Genomic DNA, 19,441 nt, shown 5'->3' with positions numbered 1-19,441 from the left:
CATTTTGACAGTGTGCTGATTGGTGCGTTTACAATCCCTGAGCTAGACACAAAAGTTCTCTAAGTCCCCACTAAATTAGCTAGACACAGAGCACTGATTGGTGCATTTACAAACCTTGAGCTAGACACAGGGTGCTGATTGGTTTATTTACAAACCTTGAGCTAGACACAGAGTGCTGATTGGTGTATTTACAATCCCTTAGCTAGACATAAAGGTTCTCCAAGTCCCTACTAAACTCTGGAGCCCAGCTGGCTTCACCCAGTGGATCCTGCACTGGGGCCACAGGTAGAGCTGCCTGCCAGTCCCGTGCCATGCACCTGCACTCATCAGCCCTTGGACAGTCCATGGGACCCGGCGCTGTGGAGCAGGGGGTGGCACTTGTCGGGGAGGCTTGGGCCACACAGGAGCCCACGGCGGAGCTGGGGGGAGGCTCAGGCATGGCAGGCTGCAGGTCCCAAGCCCTGCCCCATGGGGAGGCAGCTTAGTCCTGGTGAGAATTCGAGTGCAGTGCCAGCAGGCTGGCACTGCTCGGGGACCTGGCACACCCTCCACAGCTGCTGGCCCGGCTGCTAAGCCCCTCACTGCCCGGGGACGGTGGTGCCAGCCGGCCGCTCTGAGTAAGGGGCCTGCCTAGCCCACGCCCACCCGGAACACGTGCTGGCCCACAAGTGCTGTGCTTAGCCCCGGTTCCTGCCTGTGCCTTTCCCTCCACACCTCCCCGCAAGCTGAGGGAGCCGGCTCCGGCCTCGGCCAGCCCAGAAAGGGGCTCCCACAGTGCAGCAGTGGGCTGAAGGCTCCTCCAGCATGGCCAGAGTTGGGCGCCAAGGCCAAGGAGGCGCCGAGAGTGAGTGAGGGCTGCCAGCACGCTGTCACCTCTCAGAATGATGTTTAAAATAGAAAAAGGTTAAAACAAAAAAATTCTTAATGGCTGGCTAATGACAAAAACTGGATTACAAAGCTATAGGATTGCATGATCCTAGTTTGCTGGAAGAATACACACACACATATATACATATATGAATACATAGAATACATACACGTATGTATATGTGTATGCATATGTGTATATATGTGTGTGTATTCTTATGTATTTTTATATGTATATGCATGTGTATTCTTTCAGTAAACTAGGATAATAATATCCTATATGTATATGTGTGTATATACATATATTACATACATATATACATCAAAAAAACATAAAGGAACAAACACCAATGTGTTAATGATGCCTGTAAATGGATAAAATTATAAAGTTTTCGTATTCCTTGGTCCATTTACATTTAATGGCATTTTTCTAATAAGCAATAAAGCATTTTGTGTATTAAACACATTATAAAAGACTATTGGCCATTTGTATTTTTACAATTTTTAATCTTTACACATAATACAGAGCATTAATAATTAGATGTAAATGATTTGGGAATATTTTAAAAGAAAAACAGGGGAAAACAAATACATTCTAATAACTTTGCAAAGAGATATACATAAAGTATTACAATTCCATCAGTGGTTCATGAAAAGTAAACATATTTTTAAAAAATAGCAGTTGGGACCAGGCATGGTGGCTTACACCTGTAATCCCAGCACTTTGGGAGGCTGAGATGGGCAGATCACTTGAGGTCAGGAGTTCGAAACCAGCCTGGCCAACATGATGAAACCCCATCTCTACTAAAAATACAAAAATTAGCCATGCGTGGTGGCGCATACCTGTAATCCTAGCTATTCGAGAGGCTGAGGCAGGAATGTTGGGGTGATCAGACCCAACACCAAGTAGTGGGAGCAACGAAGTCCAGCAGAGTCAAAGGAATGAGAAAAAGTTTGAGAGAGAAAGTGGGACCAGGGGACCATCACGAGTGTGGAAGCTGCAAAGTCCCCAAGCTCTGGGACCCCAGGCTATTCATTGGTGCCCAAACAGGTGATGAGGATGTGGGGGTTGAAAGGAGACAGTGTATCAAGTGAATGAGAAACATGGCTGCTTGAGATAATGGGAGTGCTAGAAGCAAGGAGCCAGCAAGTGTAGCAGACATGCAAGCCCTGCCTCAGCTTCTCTCCCAACACTCAGCTTTTCTCCCAACGTGCCCCCCCATCTCTTTTTTTGTAAAAACCACCACAGCTATCATTATTACTAGCATAAGGTGGCCTCTATATTAAAGTAATTGAGCAAGGCAACTGCAGGTTGTGCAGCCCTTAATTGCCGGTTGGTGATCCAGCTTCATTTTTCTTAGTCCTTAGTCAAAATGGAGTCACTCCGGTTTGAATACTTCCTACATATCTCCCCTTTCCCTTTTACAAGAGGACCCTTAATCCTGGGGATTGCAGAAGGATGAAGGTCCATCTTCTGTAACTTCTTCATGCTGAATAGGGGTGATGATACTCCTGCCTACCTATTAGGGTCACTTGTATAAGGGTAGAGAGGAGTTAAGTCAGAAAGTATTAGTCTGTTAAGCAACTATAGGTAAAACCCTGGTGCTCCAGCAGTTTCTCAGTATGGCTTGTAGCGGGGGAACCTGGTCCATGGTTGGGATCCATAGGTCCCTCCAGTCTCCCATTCCATGGTTGTACACATCTTGAGGGCAACTACACAGTTTGTTCATCTTCTGCAAAAACACAAGCGTACCCTCACCCCACATTAGTAAATCTACTGAAACAGAAGCAAAAATTTTTGTGGCTGTAGCCGGGAGGTATGCCATTGCTGAAGCATTTGTAACTCAGCTTCTGCCTCTTTGGTTAATTACCGCAGGGTAAAACTTACTGTTGATAACGAGAAGCAGGCTTTTTCTGATTAACAGAAGGCATAGAGAAAGCAAATCGAGGCTTAAAAGCAATCCTAAACTTTTAATTTGCACTGTACAGGTGTGTCCACTAGATGCTGTGGTTCATGATAGATTTTCAGATGTTTGTTGGGCACCCACATAGGCACCTGATTGTCACCTAGACAGACACAAGCAAATCCTCTTCCCCATAAAATTATCTTTCCTGTTTTCCAGCTTTTTGTTTGTGCATCCCTCTACCATATATCTTGTCCAGCCTTTTTATTTTCCTTTTGTCCTGTCAGGTGTTGTTCAGCTGCAGTCATGGGTTGAATCACGGCATTAACAGCCCTTAAATCTGTTAACATTCTCCATTTCCCTGATTTTTTCTTAATGACAAATACAGGAGAATTCCAAGGGGAGAAAGTAGGCTCTATATGTCCCTTTTGCAATTGTTCCTGCACCAGTTCTTTTAAAACCTCCAGTTTTTCCTGTTTCAGCGGCCATTGCTCCACCCAAACTGGTTTGGCAGTTAGCCAAACAAGAGGAATGGGAGCTGGAAGCTCAACAATGGCTGCTCCTAAAAATGACACCCCAATCCGGTCCGATCTGTTTGCCCTTGTAATTCTAAAGGTTCTGACTCGCCATTTTTATCTTTTCACATTCCTTTTCCCAGGCGATATCCCATATTTCTCATCATTTGTCTACTATTATTACTATAATGATCCATAGGAATAGATATTTCAGCATCCCATTGTTACAATAAGTCTCTACCTCATAAATTAACAGGAATAAGTGTAATGATAGATTGGATTGTCCCTTCCTGGCCATCTGGGTCTTCACATGGTAAAATCAAGGAACTTTGAAAAACTTCTGAGGCAGCTCCTACTCTAACAATACCAATGGATGCCTTTTGCTTAGGCCAGTGCTGGGGCCATTGATTTATAGCAATAATAGAGACATCAGCTCCAGTATCTACTAGTCTTTCAAAATCTTTTCCCTGAATAGTTACTGTACAAATAGGTCTTTTGTTAGACACTTGATTAACCCAATACACAGCCTTTCCTGCTGGATTAGTATTACCAAAGCCTCCTGTTCTTTTCACTGTGCTGCTTCCTAGTTTTACGTAAGGTAACAGCAACCACTGAGCAATTATTTCTCTTGGGGAGGCAGACCACAGAGTCGAGGATCTAATGACTAATTGAATTTCTCTTGTATAATCAGAGTCAATTATTCCCATATGTACAGTAATACCTTTTAAATTTAGACTAGACCTTCCAAGTAATAGACTGTTCCTGAGGGTAAGGGTCCCCTAACTCCCATGGGGACCTTCTTCGGTGGCTCCCCAGGAAGTGTGAACTAAAAGACGAGTTACATAGATGTTTGCAAAACACAACTGGACATTTTCCATTATTTTGGGATAAGCCAAAATAAATTTCAAAGTTTCATTTCAAGATTTCAAAGCTGAAAATGCTTTCAGCAAATTATTAGATCTTAAGAAAGTATATATTATCCATTGTTTATAAAATCATTTGCCTTTTTAATCTAAACATTTTAATACTTGAATTTAATAGGTTTTTCTTCTGGAAAAGTTCTTTCACATTTAAGTAAAATCAATACTTTTAGAGTAGTCACCTGCATTACACTGGAGTGACTTTTAATTTTTAAATCATCAATTAGTATAACCCAGGGATACTGATGGCCTTGATACATAATTTAGTCTTGTCATTGTAGTGTGTGGAAATCAAGGCTTTGGGGGGGCATCATCTGACCCCATTTCTTTTTACCACAATGGTTTCTGCTACAATGTCATAGGCTATTCGATTATGCTGAAAAGACAGCAATGTGATGCAAGCAGGGAAAAAAAGAAGCCATCGAAAAATTCTTGATCAAAGCTCGTATAGTGGATGTTGTAATGCTAACATTTGAGGAAGGAATCACTAAAATTCGACTTAGTGCAATAAGCACTAATGTATCACATGTCACAACTCGAAGGCCCAGCAAGAGCTTCCCTGGGGTAGCTCCACCTGCTCCCCAAATGCAAATTATCTCATAGAAACAAACCAACAATCTGTATATAAGAGCCACAACCATCATTCTCTGTAAGTCTTCCATTGATGTGTCTTCATCTATTTCTTCTATTATATAATGCATAGCAAACTTAGAGATATCTTTTATCCCACTGAAGCACATAATGTTTAAGACAGTGGTTGCTTTTACAAGTAAGAGAATAAAGAAATCCACCACCTCTGCCATAAATCTGTGGGCCAAGGATGGAATAACATATTCTCTCCCTGCCTGTCACCCGGTCTCGCTCAGGCTTCGCAAAGGGGCTGCAGATCCTACCTCCGTCACTGGAGTGGCCTGGACCAATGCCTGCATATGAGGAGCCTGGGGTCCTAGGCCCGCAACTGGAGCCAGGGTGCTGATGCTAGCAGCTGTCCCAAGTCAGGGCCCGCAGCCCTGGGGCTCAGGAAGTAGAAGGGGTTGTAATAGCCCAGCCACGGAGATGGCAGCGCCGCAGCCTCGGGCACAGCAGCGCCACCCAAAGGGAAGCTCTGCAGGGACACTTGGGGGCTGCAGTAGGCTGGGAAGGTGGCCAGGCTACTGCGCCAGGTGAGGCAGCCACAGTAGAACTGCCACAGCCACTCATGCACTTGCCTGGAGTACTTGTGGGCACTCAGCTGCACTGGTCTCTCCCGTGGCACTGTGGCTTTGGGGATTTCACAGCCTGCCTGCCCCTGCAGCCCCACATGGGAGCCGGAGGCCACCTCCCTGCACCTCCCGAGCCCGCAGGGCAGCTCCGTGAGGGCCCTCGGGGGCATGGGATGGCAGCGACAGGAGGGCCCCTCAGGGAAGGGACAGACTTGTGGTCCCCCCCACCCTCGCTGTGCCTGGGAGGGCAGCCTTGGGCCCCCTCAGGCCCCCCTGCCATAGTTGCCCCAGCAGCACCCCCCACAGCACCCACCACTGCTCCATCCCTATATGCCTTCCAAAATCTCCTCCAATTCTCCCCCATCCATCCAACTCCACAGTCCTCCACTCCAGGAACCATGGGCAAAACTTTTTCACTGCAGCAAAGAGTGACAACAAATTCTGTGTACTAACTTTCACTCCCCATCTTCATAACAAATGCTTTAAAAAATTTAAATAAGTAGAATGTCTGCTTTCACTTTGTTCCATTTTTACCCTGGTTCTTCCAAGCTCTCACCTTTCCCACCGAACTTCTTTTAGACGTCCTTGGGTGTCCTTTGACCATGTGTCCTCCACTTTCACATGCTCTAGCATTCCTTCACCGGGGTCTTGGTCACTCCACATTGGGCGCCAGGAATGTTGGGGTGATCAGACCCAACACCAGGTAGTGGGGGCGACGAAGTCCAGTGGAGTCAAAGGAACGAGAAAAAGACAGTTTGAGAGGAAAAGTGGGACCAGGGGGCCATCGCGAGTGTGGAGGCTGCGAAGGCCCTGAGCTCTGGGAGCCCACGCTATTCATTGGTGCCCAAACAGGTAGTGAGGATGTGGGGGTTGAAAGGAAACAGTGTATCAAGTGAATGAGAAACATATGGCTTCTTGAAATAACGGGAGTGCTAGAAGCAAGGACCCAGCAAGTCTAGCAGATATGCAAGCCCTGCTTCAGCTTCTCTCCCAACACTCAGCTTTTCTCCAAACAGAGGAGAATTGCTTGAACTCAGAAGGCGGAGGTTGCAGTGAGCTGAGATTGTGCCACTGCACTCTAGCCTGGGCAACAGAGCCAAACTCCATGTAAAAAAAAAAAAGCAAGTGGGCAATTGATAATATTAACATTCTACCAAATTATCTCAAAATGGAATTGTAATGTTGATCATCCTGTATAGTAAATTGTTTTGGGGCCAACTCTTCAGATAAAAATCACTGCAATCTCTGACCATGGATGCTTCCACAATATTTCATCTCAGTCCTGATCAGATCTGTGTAATTTACCTGTTGTAATTTTTTTTACTTAGTTCCCAGTATATTTTGTGAACCACAATTCACATCAAAATATTGCAAGTGTTAAAAATATGTATAATTTTACATAGACAAAAGTAATCTAGCATACACGTTTTAGAAATATTATGCTTAAGAATATAAATACATGGTGGCTTGGTTTTTTTCAATGATAAAAAATTAATATATGTCTAATAATTTAGTCCACATGTGAACTTCAAAAGACAAATTTTATTATGTGTACTCAATTTTTCTCTTTGCTCTATTGGCATAAATGTTTTTGGTCATGTTCAATTACTTTCTGCTGCCTAAGTTGAGAAAATTTTATCAATGATTATTTTTACTTTTTTAATTTTTATACATTTAGGGGTTGCAAGTGGATTTGTTATATGGATGTATTGTGTAGTGGTAAATTCCCAATTTTACTGTAACCATTGCCCTAATAGTGTACCCATTAAGTAATTTCTCATCCGTCACCCTCTCCCACCCTCCCACCTTTCTGAGTCTCCAGTGACTGTTATTTCACTCTCTGTGTCCAGGTGTACACATTATTTAGCTCCCACGTATAAGTAAGAACATGCAGTATTTGAGTCTGGCTAAGAAATCCTGAAATTTTAGGTAGTATAGCTGCATCCAGCAAGACTATTTTACAGAAATTTTACTGGTGTTAGAGCCATTTGTTTTTGGCAAACTTGTTAGTTCGTACTCATAGACACAAAATACATCATGTTATAAAATATAAAAACTATATGTGTATGTGTATACATATGTGATATATACATATGTATGTTTTTATACACACACACACATACACAGACAGAGAGAGAGCACAAGGGAGAGCTCCAAAATACCATCAATTTAAATGAAGGACACTGAAGACAGACACTGTTTTGTTGAGGGTTGTTTATATTAACATGTTACAATTATATAAATTCAAGGAGACAGATCTTATTGTCCCATGTACAAATAGCACCATTCTAGTCCATAAATACAGTCTTCTTTACAATTAGTGTCATTATAACAATACTAAAGGCATTTTGTTTGGTAATAATTACTTTCATCATAGCCCTTTATATCCAGTATATTTTGAAAATTATAAATTTATTTTCCAAGGTAAAACATTTATAAATTGAATCCTATTTGCCTCGACATACTATTTTACTATAAAAGCAATAAGAAAGGTTTTTTGTAATAGAGCTTTTTGTTTCTGTTTGTAAATTTATTAGATATGCAGTAAAATTGTCAGAATTTACAGAGGATTCAACATTCAGATTTAATTTTCAATTGCCCTGCTATTACTTTCCTTTGACCTTCCATTAAATTTAGAAATTAAAAGATGAATAGACTTCTTATACACTATTCATATTTGAAATCATTTTACAGTAAGTTTATTTTACAGTAAGTTCAAGTTTGCTTCATGAACCCTGTGTTCTAAAAATATTAAATTGTTTTATCTCTAGGTCAAATGACTTGTACTGTTAGCATATTAAAATACAAGTAATCCTTTTCTATTGCAAATTTTGGGCCCATGGGTTGAATCTGTGGCCATATAATTTTAAAATAGATGTTTATTATGAACTGTGAAGTCTTCATTATATGTAATATGCATAACACCTATTTTATTTGAGTTTCTAAATATTCCAGTGGTTTCTCAGTAAAATTTTCAAAAATTACAAGTTAATATTGAACACTGCATTGGAGTACAAAATATTTGTTTTACATGAACCAGATTTAAAATGAATGAAAAAGTACAAATACAAAATGTAGAAATTACAAAGAGGACTTATTAGCTTATCATGAAGCAAATTTTAAGTATAGAATATAAAGTTAGGACTAGCCACGATGGCTCAAGCCTGTGATCCCAGCACTTTGGGAGGCCAAGGTGGGCAGAACACATGAGGCCAGGAGTTAAAGACCAGCCTGGCCAACATGGTAAAATCTCATCTCTACTAAAAATACAAAAATTAGCCAGGTGTGGTGGTGCGCACCTGTAGTCCCAGGTACTTGAGAGGCTGAGGCACATTAGACATATTAACAAAAGAAAACACATGTATAATTTGATCTTTCTATTTGAGAGAAAAAAATTGGTTTGAATGTTGGTTTTGAATCACAAAATGCTATTAATTTTTACCAAAAATGCCAATACTTAAACTATTTATGACTGGTATATCTTTTACAATAATTCTGTAGGTATATATCCTAAATCCTTCAGCATTCAAAGCAAATTAAATAACATACTTGTTATTTCAAACTTCCAAACTTCTATATCATTCCTTAGTTACATTAGGCTTCATTAATCTAAACCAAATTCAGCTATTGCTTCTCGGCTCTCGCCCTCCTGATAAGCATCTTATTATATCTGTATCATAATAAATATTTTCTATTTAAGTGCTTTTGCTTTGCTATCAATAAATTATATAGCATTCAGTAAAGAGACATCAATAACTATACTTTCCTCAGTGGCAGATTTATTCCTTTAACAAATATTTTCTAATTACATTCTACTGGCCATGAGACTTATGAGATCCAAAGACGATTCAGAAAATAGTCCTGCTTCCAAAGAATTTATAGCCAGTGACACAATGTAGAAAGTGAAAAGTACCTTTAAGTGTACAAAAAGTGATTAAAAAAAAAAAAAGAACAAATAGAAGAGATCAGGAAGATAGCTACAAAGTATTCAAAGATCTCAATAGTAAATGCAATAGTAAAACAACAGCTAACCTTGATTTAGCTTTACTTTGTACCAGGCACTGCATTTTACACCCGAGTGAATATTCACAGACAACCTATTCAGCATGTCCTATTTTCCTCATTTTACAAATGAGGAGCAAAGCCTTGGAGAATCACTTGGCCAAGCTCATATATCTAATAAGTGGTAGAATTAAACTCAGATCTGTCAATTCTAATTATTGATGTCTCAACCACTATGATAGTCTTCTATAGACATTTAAGCCAAATATTATTTGATCACTGACTGCATGTGGTACCACAGTGAAAAATATGAACTGAAACAAATTGACATATAATGGAGACACAAAATTAAAACATATCATAGCAAATGCTAATATATACACACACATTTATGTAACATAACAATGAAAATACATAAGTAGAAGCAGCACTCCCTAGTAGAGATAAATACGCCTTCAGAAAAAGGGTCATTTAAGCTGAGGTTTGATTGCTTTATTCAGTGTTTTATTATATATATATATATATATATATATACACACACACATATATATTCATATATATACACTATACTATGGCATACACACACACATTTTATATATATGGATATATATATATTCAAAGTGTGTGTGTGTATGCCATAGTTTAGTGTATATATATGTAGAATATATATGTAGAATATATATGTATATATTCAATGTGTGTGTGTGTGTGTGTGTGTGTGTATGCCATAGTATAGCCAAGAAGTGAACATCATTTGGCCTAGCAGACAAAAGACATTTCATTTAAGGTAGAAGAAACAATGTATACAAAGGAATAGAAACCTGAAAGAACACATTCTTCAGAAAAAAAAATAATGTGGTTCTCGGAAGTAGAATAAATGTAAAGCAAATGTTGGAATCATGAACTTTAATCAGGTTGAGAATATTTAAAGGACTTATTTTAACATTCATCTCTGGCAAGTGGGAGCTACCAGTAATTTTTAAGCTATTACTAGAGTTAAAAGTGAGATCTGATGAGAGCCTGAAATTGGCCAGTGTAAGCTTGGCCTAAAGTATTATACAGAACTGAGAAATATTGTATAGGTAGAAATCAGAATGCTTGCTGATGGACTGGAAGTAGAGAGGAGCCAGGAGGTGAGATTAAACCGATAGGGGGAGGATGCTGAAATTTTTTAGAACAGTTCAATTTATACATGGTGATGCCCTTCCTATGCAAAAAGAAAAAACAGAAGGAGAACCACATATGATAGTCAGAAGAGGGACAGCAAGGTGGGAGCCAAGAAGCAGCAGCTGAATTTGGTTTGGACTGATTGACTCTAATGTAACTAAGGACAAATTAGGAAGTTCAAAAATAAGTATGTTATTTAATTTGCTTTGAATGCTGAAGGATTTAGGATGTATAACTACAGAATTATTGTAAAAGATATAACATACTTAAGCAGTTTAAGATTGGGTATTTTCAGTAAAAATTAATAGCATTTTGTGATTCAAAACCAAACCAACGTTCAAACTAGTGTTTCAAGTAAAAAGCATAAATTATATGTGTGTTTTCTTTTGTTAACTTGTCTATATAATAGAGCACAATTTATTTCTTTTTCACATGGTTGAAAAGTTAGAACAATTAGCTCAGAGTTTATTTTAAAGCACCTCTGAGGGAGGTATAATCATCTTATTATTAGCAATAATGACGAAAAAAGGAAAACCATTTATAGGGTAATATTTATTTTATAAAACATTTTTAAAAGAAAGGAAAAAATAAAAAAGGAAGCTTCAATTATAACATAACCGCAAGTCCTGCTTGTTTTGTACTCTCAAGCCTTCTATAGTTCAGGATTTAGTATATAATTTTTTAAAATAATAAAAGGAACATTTGGCTTTTCTTTAGTTTCTTTCTTTAATTTTCTAAATAGATGTTATCCTGTAATTGTTTGCACCGTGATTTAAATTAAGAGTAAATTTGATAAATTCTAACTAAAACCCAGCCCTGTAAAGGTCTTTGTAATTCAAACTATGATAGCATGTCTCTATTATTGTTACATTGGCGTGTTTCCCTTATTATATTGCTGTTTCTACACTGAGTTGTATTTTACTCTTTAGAATCTCTCAGAATTATATTACACTTTTACTTAACTCTACAAAAAGTAAATAGGTATGTTGAACTTAGAAATTATTCATATTACACTGTAGTCACTGTTTGACATTCTTATGCAAAATCAAACACTTGAGCTTTCATATTTAAAACGTTTCTTTTCTCTTTCTCTCCTTTTTTCTTTTTTTTTTTTTTTTTTGCAAAAGTTTTGAATAGCCCTAAAAGTAAATCAGTCTACCCTACATTTTTCTTATTCATATTTTATCATGTTCTGGGTATATTGTCTTTAAGGACTTTAAAATAAATATTTCTTTCTAGTTCCTAAAAATACAAGAGTTGGCCAGACGCAATGGCTCATGCCCGTAATCCCAGCACTTTGGGAGGCCGAGCCAGGTGGATCACGAGGTCAGGAGATCAAGACCATCCCGGCCAACATGGTGAAACTCCATCTCTCCTAAAGTACAAAACATTAGCTGAGCCTGGTGGTGGTGGTGGGTGACTGTAGTCTCAGCTACTCAGGAGGCTGAGGCAGGGGAATCGCTTGAACCCGTAAGGCGGAGGTTGCAGTGAGCCGAGATCACACCACTGCACTCCATCTTGGTGACAGAGCAAGACTCTGTCTCAAAAAAAAAATAAAAATAAAAAAAAAACAAACAAACAAACAAGAGTCAAGTTAAAGTGGTTCTAACCTGCCAAAGCTCTGTTATTTTTGCCCTTTGCAAACTTGACATAGTGACCTTTGTAGGTGGAAATGTGAGATTTGAGTATTTTTATCCAGACACTCTAAAACACTTTCACTCTATTTCAGGGAAAGTGAGCCTTCAATAGCATTAAATGTTAAAATGGGTCTAATTGAGAAGCTAAAGTTAGACTTGGCATTATTGAACTTTAATGGGTTTGAAAGTTCTTAGGACATCACTAATTATTTCACTAATATTTCTGCATCCATGGTATTCATTTAGGCAACAGAGGGGAACAGTTATTTAGGCTATTAGAAAATTAATGGTCTCCCCTACTCCCCTGTATGATAGAGGCAATTATTTGGTGATTTTCTTTTAATGTTGTGCATCTGTATCCATTAAAATTTCCAGATGAGGTCTTAGAAATGGGTAAGTGGTTTCCTGTATCTAAGCTTTCACTTAAATATAATTACAGCAAGTATAATTATAATATTCATTTCTGACTTTTATTCTTTTTTTTTTTTTTTTGAGACGGAGTCTCGCTCTGTCGCCCAGGCTGGAGTGCAGTGGCGCGATCTCGGCTCACTGCAAGCTCCGCCTCCCGGGTTCACGCCATTCTCCTGCCTCAGCCTCTCCGAGTAGCTGGGACTACAGGCGTCCGCCACCACGGCCGGCTAATTTTTTGTATTTTTTAGTAGAGACGGGGTTTCACCGTGGTCTCGATCTCCTGACCTCGTGATCCGCCCGCCTCGGCCTCCCAAAGTGCTGGGATTACAAGCGTGAGCCACCGCGCCCGGCCTCTGACTTTTATTCTTTTAAAACAACTCTAGACATAACTTTTTTTTATTTTGTTCACTAAGAGAAACTCATAAAAGTCAGTGAATCAAATCTTCCAGAGTCACCTCTCCCAGATATTAATGACTTTGTTGTGAACTCAGCATAAATGTTTGATTATAGAGAAATTGGTGGAAAAAGTAATTTAATTCTTTAGTAAATTGTATTCATTTAGCATTTCCATGGTGAGTCAGTTTTAATTTTTATGCATTAATATAACCCAACTTGTTAGACATCTTATTACTATTAATAAATTATAGAATATATTTATGAATTATTTATTTCTGCCATTACTAAAATATCTCTATAAATTTTCCCAAAATATTAAGAAAACAATACTTATTATATTTATAATATGTGGTTCTATAGTTTCTATATGACGTATGGTTTCTAGGTGTGAGTTACTTGTTATTTACCCTGTTTGCAGTTTATTGGGCTTCTTAATATCTGTGGATAACAATCTTTTATCAGTTCTGGAAAATTCTGTTCTATTCTCGCTTCCTCTCTTTCTGAAACTCTGATTAGATATTTGCCAAAATTTTCATTCTAAACTCCATATCTCAAACTTTTTTTTTTTTAAGATTTTTCATCTTTGTAGCTCTGTGAAGCATTCTGTGTCATTTCCTTTGCCCTATCATTTCATTTACTAATTCCCTGGTCAGCTGCACTTAACCTACTAACAATCCCATCTTGGGGTATTTAATTCTAATTTTTTTTTATTTCTGAAAGTTTTTTTTATTTCTTTTCAACGAGTCTCATTTTTATTCCACATTTTAAAGCTCTTTATTATTGAAATGCATTAAACATATTTGCTTTATATTCAGTGTCTACTAATTCAAATATTTAAAGTCTATGTTGTTATGAATTTGATTTTTTTATCTCAACGGACTTTTTATGATAGTTTATTTCTTGTTTGATTTGATAATTATTATAACTTTTCATCTTTCTTGGAACTTTATTTGTTAGAATTATTTTAGGCATGGCTTGGAGGAGGGGTTTTTGAAAAAGCACTTGCTTCTGTCAGGAGACCAGGCCATTTTCAGTCATAGATGATTTCTCTTAAATTCTCAGGTTGTGGTTTTTCTGTTCACTCAGGTGGAGTTCAGGCCTATTAGACTTTACCAACCCAGAATATTATGATTTCTCCTTGAGGTGGGCAAACTGGTGGCCTGCAAATAATGGCTGCAAACTAAAATGAGGGACTGTATTTAGTCCTAGATTCTCAAAGAAGTTTTCTCTTCACTCCCCTCAAAGCAAAGTTTAAGTTTACAGTTCTCGTTGCAGTTTGGGGTGATAGTAGCAGTGGTGGCAGGGGAAAAAGTAAATTTCTCCTTTACTCTTACGGTGAGAATTTAACTTTCTGGGGAGAGGAATCTTAATAGACTCACTTTCATGAGTAGGCTTGGGGCGTTGCCTCCTATTTTCTGAGCCACTGAAAACCAGACAAGTTAAATTTTAAGCTTACCCAGGTCCGTAAAAAAAAAAAAAAAAAAAAAATTCTAAATGAAAGCCCCCATCAGTACTATGATTTTTATATTCTTACCTTTACTTTTGCATTCAGACTTCTATAACAGAATACCATAGACTTGGAAGCTTATGTACAAGACAAATTTATTTCTCATAGTTCTGGAAGCAGGGAAGCCCAAGATCAAGGTGCTAATAGATAAGTGTCTAGCGAGGCCTTCCTGGTTCATGGATGGCTGTGTTTCTACTGTGTCCTCTCATGGCAGAACGGAACAAAGGAAGTCTCCGGAGCCTCTTTTCAAAAAGGAACCAATCCCTTTCATGGTGGCTCTGCCATCATGACTTAATTGCCTTGCCAAGGCCCATCCTTCAAATGACATCACATAGAGTATTATGTTTCAACATATAAATTTGGGGAGAAATAATCAGACTATAGCACTTTGTTTTTGACTGGCATGTTTATTGTCTTTCCATCTTCTTGGTGGATCTAGGAAGATTTCTTAGAATATTTTATCCAACATTAGTTGTTTTATTTTTAAACTGCAATTTTATCCCTGGTATTTAGTCTGACATGTGGAGTGTAGTGGTTTTAAAGTGAGACCTATCCCACTGTGCTAACCACCATATGTGTGATTATGAGCAAGTTACTAATACCTCTGTGCCTCCATTTCTTGGCCTATAAAATAATAATGTAATCTACTCAATGGAAAGGATGTCATGAGATAATGTAATAATATATGTATTTACATAGCATCTGGCAAATTGTAAGTGTTCAATAAATGTTAGCAAACAGCGGAAGCAGCAACAGCATTATACAAACAACATAAATGGACTTCATAATTTAAAGAACACCAGACTGATTGTTGATCTGAGACGGAGTCCAGCCTCAGTCACTGATTTTAGCAGATTAAATGGCATGGCGGGGGCAGAGATCTGGCTGTGGTTAAGGCATGATTGTAAAGTAAGGAATTACAGATGGTGATTCTATAAAAATTTTCTGAGGAACTTAACTGTGAAAAATAGGTGAAGTTTGAGGGCTAGTGTCACAAGTGTGGACTCAGTAAAAGAAAAGTTTCATTTCATTTTAATGAGAGAGACATAATGTGTTTTATAGTCTGTAGAGGAGAAGGTGAAAAGGACAGAGATAAATAGAGCTGATGAAGCATTAAATGCAGAAGCGATGGGAGTGATTCAGATTAAGGCATAAGTGCCTTCAGTGAGAGATACGTGTCAGCTGCTCCTCTGAGATTTGAAGAAAGTAGTCAAAGTAAGTACAGATATAGGTACTTTTTTAGTTATGTGATGAAAAGCTGAGAGATCTCGCATTTGATATCCTCAAATTTTATGGGAATTAGACCTTCCATATCTCTGGAAAAGACTGAAAGAATCTGTGAACTAAAGAAAAAGGCAAACTTCTGGAGTGAGAAAGAGAACTTATTACATATAGCAAGGATTTCCTAAATAGACCAAAGGCACAGTTAAACTCAGAGACCATGGACTTACAGTAACACTAGTCTGATTGATTATTTAATTTCTGTACGCCCTCTTCAGTCACCAGGAGTAAACTGATGGTTAGTTTGGTCCAAGAGGAGAAAGATCCAGGTGTTGTGGAAGGAGAGAGAAATGAGAACAATGTGATCAACTCTGACTTCTATGATAAAGCAGAAAGGGACATAAACCCTGAAGTAATGGGAGCAAAAGGCAGTTTGCAGAACTGAAAATTGACTGATATCAAAGAAGAGGTCTTAACTAAGTATGATAATTAAAGTTGTGGTCAGAATTTAGACATGAAAGTTTAATATATAAATTAAATATGGAGTGTTTCTTTAGGAGGAATATCTCCCTAAGGCAAAAGACTAAAGTGTGACTGTACAATTAAATCGATGCTGTGAGGTCTTTCAAAGACTGATGAATGTTATTCATGCCTAATACTTTACAAATAAGTTGCTGGATGTGTCATCTCAATTAATACTGAAATTTGTAAAGAAGGAGGAAGTTGAAGTAGAAGGGGTAGACTGAGAGCAAGATACCAACATCCTCATTATGTTCGGCAACAAGAAGGGGTAGAGTGTATACTGTACAAAAGTTCATGGATTTCAACTGAGGAAGAGGTTTTGCAAAATTGCTTCAAAAATGAGGGGGAAGCCACGCCTGGCTAATTTTATATTTTTAGTAGAGACAGGGTTTCTCCATGTTGGTCGGGCTGGTCTCGAACTCGTGACCTCAGGTGATCCGCCCGCCTCAGCCTCCCAAAGTGCCTGTAATCCCAGCTACTCGGGAGGCTAAGGCAGGAGAATTGCTTGAACCCGGGAGGCGGAGGTTGTGGTGAGCCGAGATGGAGCCATTGCACTCCAGCCTGGGCAACAAGAGTGAAACTCCATCTCAAAAACAAAACAAAACAAAACAAAACAAGAACTGGAAGCAATAAAGGAGAGCTGGAAAAGAAAATTAAGAAAAATAGAGTTATAAGGGAGTTATAATTGTGTGATAATATGTCTGAAGTAATAAGGGTCTAAATTGATTGCATAAATTTACATATTCATGGGAAAACATAATATGGAAAAATGTTAAACCTTTTGAATCACCATTATACAACTTAGGTAACTATAATAGTTACACTGGACTTGGCCATATTTATATTTTTGTGTGTATATATACATATACACACACACATATATATGAATATATATAAAATTTTAAAATACTATTTTTGGGCATCATTATTTTTATTTTATGAACAAAGAAATGTGAAATTTTGAGTTATTAGTTTTGTTTCGGGTTTTTTTTGTTTTTTTTTTTTGTTTTTTTTGAGACTATGTCTCGCTCTGTCGCCCAGGCTGGAGTGCAGGGGCGTGATCTTGGCTCACTGCAAGCTCCGCCTTGCGGGTTCACACTATTCTCTTGCCTCAGCCTCCTGAGTAGCTGGGACTACAGGCGCCTGCCACGACGCCCAGCTAATTTTTTTTTTTTTAATTTTTAGTAGAGACAGGGTTTCACCGTGTTAGCCAGGATGGTCTCGATCTCCTGACCTCATGACCCACCCACCTCAGCCTCCCAAAGTGCTGGGATTACAGGTGTGAGCCACCACGCCCGGCCTTGAGTTATTAATTTTTCAAAGTCACACCTGACATTGGAGTCCACCTCACTCCAAAACATAATGCAAAAAACAACCAAAAAAGTAAGTTTAAAATTATTTAAAACCAAATAGAGACAATATACTCTGTGCTGAAACTCTCACTTATTTTTCACATATTGACCCAGATTTAAAACTGTGCTCTGAATTTTATTATTGGTATCTCTGGTGTGACTTAGTGTGTATTTAAATATATCGTATCCTGTTACTGATTTTATAAAAAGAACATTTGGTTGTTATCTATGTATGATGGTATTGCATATGCTCCACATCAATCAGAGCCACATCTTAGAGGAGAGGTTTCAGGTTTTAAAATATGTATTTGTTATAAATTGGGTAGACTAAAAATTAAAAATCCATTCAATTGCTCTTAAGTATGGCACCCATTGGAATTTTCATCATTCATTGTTTAAATTACTAGTATTCAACTGAACATACTTGAGGAAGAGGGGAGATTTGAAAAATATGCTAATGATCCTGGCAATCGTCTTTGATGAATATCTCCTGAAATAAGATCTCTTAAGATCCCAAAGAATATCATATTCATTCAAAGAAATAAAAATTAGAGTCCTTACTGTATAACATACATATGGCAATAGGGTTTTTTTTTTTTTTAATTCCAGTAAACATGATTTTTTAAAAAAACTTTTATCTCATTCTTGACTATTTTCCGCAAATATTAGGGCATTTATATGAAAAATCATAAAAGAAAATAGTTATTTCTGAGTTAAATTGTCTAGTTCCACACCCAAACTTTTGCATTAAGTGATAATTTGTTTCAGGAAAGGCACATTTAACAAAACACTTTAATCTTTTAAGATGGAATGTGACTATTTTGTAGTTATCATAATTTAATATATTAGGAATATTGCAAAGTGAAATTACCTGCTTACTGAATTTGGAAGTTAATCAGTCAGAACTGTGTAAAGTAGCTTAATGTACCAAGCAATCACTGTGATTTTATGGTAACCACCTTTTCTTTTCCAAATGTGATTGTGTTGTTATACAGTATTTATTTTATATACGAGGGCTTAGAATCTTACAATGCGAAATTGAATGAAATAAGTCAGACAGAAAACAGAACATATTTTACAATTCAATCAATGTAAAGTTTAAAAAATAGGCATAACTAATCAACAATGTTAGATTAGGAAAGTGGTTTTCCTTAAGAAGGTCTCAGATTGTGACTCCAAGTGCATGAAGTGCATTCTGGAATATGGGTAATTTTTTTTTTTTTCAAGAGATAAGAGTTTCACTATGTTGTTCAGGCTGGTTTCAAGCTCCTGGGCTTAGGTGATCCTCCAGCCTTAGCCTCCCAAAGTGTTGGTATTACAGGCATGAGTCACTATGCCTGGCTTGTTTTGTTTCTTGATGCAAATGCTGGTCATGTGGATGTGTGTATTTTGCAAAATTTTAATGAGCTTTACATTTATAAGTTGTACACTTTTTGCATGTTTGTTATTCCTTTATAAAGTTTACATTAATAATAAAAAGTTTGTTTCAGAGAAATATCCATGTTAATAAGAAGACAGAGAATAATATGTAACCAAATCTGACTGATTTGACATTAGTCCCAAATTTGCTCATTCTATGTGGAAGAAATGTCTTGGATACCTTGACTCAGACTTTGACGTATTTTAGCTGGGAATATGCTTTTTCTATCTTATGCTATCCTTTGTTAAGTGATTATAAACCTGTGGTTCAAAGTTTAAGTACAAAAAACTTTGATACTATTTTTCTTTCTTTGTTCATTTTCTTTTTCCTTTAAGTGAGAATGTGACCTAACATTGATAACTAATTACTATTACTCTAATATCAAAACTGAGCTCTGC

At 37.8% G+C, this 19,441-nt stretch overlaps 1 protein-coding gene and 1 pseudogene across 9 annotated transcripts in view; one reads left to right on the top strand and one right to left on the bottom strand.

Annotated features, from left to right (window-relative positions):
* PCDH15 (protocadherin related 15) overlaps positions 1–19,441 on the top strand; it is a 1,819,045-nt gene that overhangs the window by 1,728,542 nt on the left and 71,062 nt on the right. The gene's annotated exons all lie outside the window — the stretch shown is intronic.
* LOC129480503 (protein FAM8A1-like) lies at positions 4,517–5,688 on the bottom strand (annotated as a pseudogene).

The sequence above is a fragment of the Symphalangus syndactylus genome, chromosome 4 (genome assembly GCF_028878055.3).
Source record: "Symphalangus syndactylus isolate Jambi chromosome 4, NHGRI_mSymSyn1-v2.1_pri, whole genome shotgun sequence".
In the NCBI taxonomy this organism is placed as follows: domain Eukaryota; kingdom Metazoa; phylum Chordata; class Mammalia; order Primates; family Hylobatidae; genus Symphalangus; species Symphalangus syndactylus.
Note: the sequence above shows the minus strand (reverse complement) of the source record. Positions and strands in the feature narration are given on the sequence as shown.